Raw genomic sequence first — 6,174 nt, 5'->3', positions numbered from 1 at the left:
ATCAAAGCCAGGAGGCGGGTCTTCCCGCTGTTAATCACTCTCTGTGTGGCCAGGCTAGTTGGCTACCAATGACTGTAGATGAACAATTTTCATATGATAGTAAGTTATACCAGGATTTGGTGTTTTTGTAAAGTCAGATTCTATTTCTAAACAGTTCCAGTTATTTCTGGACCAAATCCTTCCTTGATCACACCAAGTGACTCCAAGAGAAAAGTTTCACCAAAAGGAAATGATCAAGGCCAGTGGTGTGAAAACTTTTTTGCACAAAACTGGCAAATTTAAACTACTGAAAGGTCACAAAATTTCATAAATAAAAAAATGCAACAATCTTCTTTACTTTTTGTTTATTTTCTCTTTAAGTTTTACTTGCTCAACAATAAACAAAATGTTGATGAAGTCTGTGAAGATCCAAAACGTAAAAAGGGCTTTGGATTATTCCCTTATTGGAAAGAAAAGCAGACCATTTCCAATTTTGGGGGGTCATCAGTTATCTTCTGCTTTGTTGGCCAAATTTTTTACCATTCTTGACTTGTGGCAAGGGCAGTTTTTTACCTAAAGAAATCACTACCTCTTTTGTTTGTTTGGTTGGGTTTTTTTTTTTTTTGCCAAAAAAACAAAAAAAAACTGAGGCAAAATAATCGCTTAGGCCATTATTTTTTGTAAAGACCTCGTGTAATTTTGATAATAAAATCGCAGGGCGTTTTATAAAACTTATATCTTTGATGTGAAGATAAAGAAGATATACAAAACACCGATGCATTACATTTTTTTAATCTCACGTGAAAATGAAGCCAAGCCATTTTTAAAATTTTCTGTCTTGATTATCGATTTTTTAAAAAAAAAAAACAATTTAAGTAATACGTCGTGATTTGCTTCTGTGCTGCATTACCTGATCTTACCACCAGAGGTCAGAGTGAGTTTTATCATATGACGGAGTACAATGCGGAAAACATGGAGTGGGACGTTGCTGATGTGTACTTAAGTAACACAGCCCCTGGGAAACAAAAAAAAAAAAACTAAAAACAGAGCAAACAAGACTAATGAGGTATAAACTAAACACACACACACACACATTGGTTCAGTGCGTTCTTACTGCAAAACGTCAGACAAGCTGTTTGCTCCTGCACTGAGTCATCGACTTACTTTAAGTCTTTCGGCATAGATGTGTGTTTGCAGCTACTGAGGAAGTAAATTTTGTCGATGTAGCGCATCTTTAAATATTAAAAACCTCTACATAAAGTATAAATATGTATTTATGACTGGAATTATAGCACAGAACGTCAAATGAAAGAATAAATAACCGATAGATGGGTTAATCAAAAATATCTAGGCCATTTAAAGTCATTTTTCTCCAAAGATTTAATGGTGTCACATCTAAATAAAAACACCACAAAGAAAAACATACTTGCCCTATAACAGAATTATCTGTTTTTGCTATTTTGACACATTTTATTATTTTTTTGTTAATCCTTTATTTATACAGGAAACTCTCTTGAGACGCTTTGTCTCATTTAAAGAGACCTGCTCAACAAAAAATAACATAAAATAAACGCTTGAGATCATTGAATTTCATGATTTGAAGCGTTGAGCAGGTCACACGATTATACTTTATTGAACAAAGATTGTCTTCCTTTTGAAAATATCTGAGAACATATTTCAGTTTTTGCAAGTAAAATCTGCAATACAAAAACCACAGTTACAAATTAATAATTTATATGTTACTTTAGATTCTCTCCCCCTTAGTTGAGCTGTATGTGTAACATTACAAACCCTTCCATTCTTTGTAAAGAAACTTGAAAAATCAGTTTTGAATGCATTTTCTCCCCACCGAACAGTCATTCATTTGGCTCAGACACCGAGAAAAAAAAAAAAAAAAACAAGTCGCTGCTGCGGTTCGGGGAACAGTTTTCTATTTCTGTGGGAAACAGTATTTCTGACGGAGAATTTTGATTGGCAACAAAAAATCTTTTCACAAACCTCATCCTCTATTTCCTGCTCACTTCCTGCCTGTGGAGAATCCAACTGTAATTTAGCTTTTCTTCATACGTTCAACACTTTTTCACTTTCTGGCTTCAAAATAAAATGAGAGAAAAGAACTGCTCATTAAACGTACGTGCAGTAGTTTGTAGATTTAAGCTAGGTGTCACCAGCTTAATTTAGTCAATTATATATTAGGCAACACCTACAAAATGTCTTCTACACATATTTGAAAATGTTTGAGGATACGGTGGAGCTGGATGAGAGACGGAGGGCATGATCTTCCTGCTCACATCCTGCTGCTTTCGGGACCAGGTAGGCTGTTTGTTTTTTTGGTTTTTTTTTCTTCTTTATTATAATTTTTTCTGCATAGTTTGAAGCCTTTAGTTTCCCACTGATGCAAGAAGTAAGACCGAGGTCGGGACTGCAGGGTATGAGCTCATGTCCCGGACCAAGCCGAGCAGCTGCTAGCCTCCCAACATCAAAGGGATTACAGTCTGATTACGCAAGAGGATATGAAAGCAGCGTGATGTTTGTGTTCAGCAGCAGCGGTTCGTTCTGCAGCAAATACCGTTACAGGACAAACTGCTGCGTCTCCCCACCTGACCCCCACCAGGGAGAGTCAGAGCACCAGACAGAAAGAGTTTGTTTGTATTTCTACTATATTCTATACTTCCACGGTGACAATCTTCATATTTAGCTTTTTTTTTTTTTTTTCCTCACTTGACATACAAAATGTATCAAAATCCACATATTTAAAATCAAGAGGATGGATGAAAGTTTTCAGAGTAATGGGTTTACAACTTTTCAGTCCAAAGACATTTTTTTGTCCTCAGTTCATCTGAGTGAACTTCAAATCGTGACTCATCTGACCACAGAACAGTCCTCCATTTTGCCTCACTCCATTTTAAATGACTCCTGGCCCAGTGCAAACGGCTGAGCTTATGGAGCTTAGAAATGGCTTCCTCTTTATACGGTAGAGTTTCAGCTGGCAGTGGTGGATTGTGTTCACTGACGATGCTTTCTGGAAGTATTCCTGAGCCCATGCTGTTATTTCCTTGACAGTGGCATTCCTGTTTGACATTCAGTGACGGTTAAGGGCCCGGAGATCACGAGCCTCCAGTAGAGTTTTACGCCCTTGACCCTTACACACAGCGATTGTGCCAAATTCTCCAAATCTTTTGATGATGTTATGCACAGTTGATGATGATAACTTAAAAGTCTTTGCTATTTTACGCTGGGTAACACCATTCTGGTATTGCTGCACTATCTTTCTGCGCAACAATGGTGGAATTGGTGATCCTCTTACCATCTTGGCTTCAGAGAGACACTGACACTCTAAGAAGCTCTTTTTATACCCAATCATGTTGTCAGTTGACCTAATTAGTGTTAATTGGTCTTCCAGCTGTTTGTTATATGTTCAGTTTCCTTTTTCCAGCCACTTATTGCTACTTGTCCCAACTTTTTTGGGATTTGTAGACACTGTGAAATTTTGAATCAACATATTTAAAATGTTACATTTACTCAGATTAAACTTTTGATCTGCCACCTATATTCTATTACGAATAAAATATTGACATTTGCCATCTCCACATTATTGCATTCAGTTTTTATTCACAATTTGTTTAGTGTCCCAACTTTTTTGGAATCCAGTTTGTATTATTATTATAAAATACAAGTTAAACTTGGCTACTGTTTAAAGTTATCACGCTGCTTTGCTAATCATGGTAGCATAGCTAGCAAGAAACAGAAAAGTTTTTGATAAGAAAAACACAGAAGGAAGCGTTCAGTAGCCTTGGTGTGGGGGGAAACTAATGGACAAAATGTGCAAGTACTCATGAAAAATTAAAATCGGAAGGTACGACGCAGCATTTATGATAAACGAATGTAATAATTAATGAATAATGCATAAAAGAAAGAAACTCTAAACGTTGAAGCTTCTTTACATATTTTGTCTGTGAGCTTAGTCTTGAAACTAATCCTGTCTAGGAATAAAGTGTAGAAACAGAAATATTATCCCCTATTTTATCTTCTTATCCCCTTCTTACCCAGATCTTAAAACAATCTATGTAAAATTCCAGACTTTTCCAGACAGTAAAGGAAACCTGGAAGTCAGCAGGCTCCGTTCTCCTGCTAGGTATCCCGCGGCTCAGGGAGCGTTCGCAGAAGTGACAGAATCACAAAGACAGCGAGGCTTTGTGTGGACGAGAGGGGCCTGACGGTGCGAGCAGAGAGTTTTGTCTGCTGGTCAGGGTTTACACAGCGAGCAAGCAGCAGAACAAACCACTGCCATCAGCACCGAGACGGCCCGGCCCTCTGACTGCCGGCCAAACGGCTCCACAGCCACATTTAATCCCGCTAAAACACAGCTTGCTTACTGGGGCTGTTTTCCCCCTGGCTCAGTCTGGGCAACTTACTGACGCAGCAGCTCAGAGGAGGGGTCCGGATTTAAAATCGGAGATTTTATAACAAAAATGATTTCTTTTCTCCTTTGTTTTCACTGTTTTTTTTTCCTTCTTACAAAAATTCTGGATTTTTTTTTTCACTATAAAAAATGCAAAGGTGTACAGAAGCCATGAGTGGACGGCTATAATCTGATTTTTAGTCAATTCTTCATCAGTGACAGATGGAACCAAAGTTAAAAAGCCATTGGTGTAAAAACTCAATACACCCTGTGATTTCACACCTTTACCCTTAATAGCAGTAACATCATAGACAGACAGAAAGATAGCTGGTTAGCTAGTCAGCTTCCTAGCTAGCTAGAGTCAGACAGATAGATAGCTGGTTAGCTAGTCAACTTCCTAGCTAGCTAGAGTCAGACAGATAGATAGCTGGTTAGCTAGTCTGCTTCTTAGCTAGGTAGAGAGAGATAGATAGCTAGTTAGTTAGCTAGTCGGCTTCCTAGCTAGCTAGGGTCAGACAGATAGCTAGTTAGCTAGTCGGCTTCTATGCTAGCTAGAATAAGACAGATAGCTGGTTAGCTCGTTGGCTTCCTAGCTAGCTAGAGTAAGACAGATAGCTGGTTAGCTAGTCGGCTTCCTAGCTGGCGAGAATAATACAGATTGCTGGTTAGCTAGTCGGCTTCCTAGCTAGCTAGAGTAAGATAGATAGCTGGTTAGCTAGTCGGCTTCTTAGCTACATAGAGTGAGACAGATAGATAGCTGGTTAGCTAGTCAGCATCCTATCTAGCTGAATAGCCAGCCAGACAGCTAGCTCTCTGTTCCTTCTACTTCCTATAGTATACGTTATCTTATTATCCATAATATATTTTTATCAGAAAAGCAAACACCGCCACAAAAAAACAAATCAAAACTCATCTTGCTTTTTGCTCACACCTCAACAACAACAGTTTTTCCTGCCTCTTCCCCTCAGATGGGTCGGCGTGGGCTGGTTCCACATTCTTGGAAGCTCCCTTGAAGATCTCCTTCTGCGTCTGGCGCTGATGAGGTCATCGCTGCGTGGGCGGCCTGAACCATATGCTGCCTCAAAACTGTGTGAAAGTCCTAATCTCCAGCAAGGCGTTGAGCGATGCATTCGCCAAAAGAACCACCCGTCTGTCTGTGGCTGATGAGAGAATAACATCACAACATGATGTAAAGCTCAAAACAAAAACAAAAAACCAGTATGATTTTACATAGTGCTGCCCCTTTAACTAGAAATTCACCAGACGTACAAGTTTCATTTGGAAAAAAAATGTTTCTTTTGTCCGATTTTGTCATTTTGTAAACATGTTATGTACATGAATTATTTACATGTGGTTTCCACATAACTTTATACTTTGGTCCAACTGAAGATGTAATTTTAAAACATTAAATGACTGATGTTTTGAGTCATTTGTTGACTCTGTTTTACTTTTTCTTGAGTAAACATGAAGCAGTGCTACTCTTACATGAGTACAGGTTTTGTACTTGTGACCAGTTAGCTTGGTCACCTGTTCTCTTTTTTCAGTGCATCCATCAGATAAAAACTTTGCTTAAAAAAAATCCCCATAAAGTTTCATGTTGCAACAAAATGTGAACATGTAAAGGAGGTGTTGATCATTTTTGCAAATATCGATTCTTTAGTTTTCGTTTTTGTTTTTGACAAATGAAGGAGCTGGTGACCTTTGCTGCCCTGCCATGGCAACACGCCGCTGTCTGTGGTGCTGAATTTGAGATCAGACCGTTTCATCCATATTTTTCTTTTTTTCCCCCTTTT

At 38.5% G+C, this 6,174-nt stretch overlaps 1 long non-coding RNA gene across 1 annotated transcript; it reads right to left on the bottom strand.

The window, feature by feature from the left end:
- Nucleotides 1-841: 841 nt before the first annotated feature.
- On the bottom strand, nt 842-5,867 carry LOC106954828 (uncharacterized). The gene is made up of 2 exons (XR_001426430.1): nt 5,311-5,867; nt 842-994 (listed from the first exon to the last, which is right to left on the bottom strand). It is a non-coding gene; the product is annotated as an uncharacterized LOC106954828 (long non-coding RNA).
- Between the last annotated feature and the right edge of the window lie 307 nt (nt 5,868-6,174).

The sequence above is a fragment of the Poecilia latipinna genome, unplaced genomic scaffold (assembly GCF_001443285.1).
Source record: "Poecilia latipinna isolate Pla-1442-1.1 unplaced genomic scaffold, P_latipinna-1.0 Scaffold683, whole genome shotgun sequence".
Taxonomy (NCBI): Eukaryota; Metazoa; Chordata; class Actinopteri; order Cyprinodontiformes; family Poeciliidae; genus Poecilia; species Poecilia latipinna.
The sequence above is the reverse complement of the archived record's forward strand: the minus strand, read 5'-3'. Positions and strand labels throughout refer to the sequence as shown.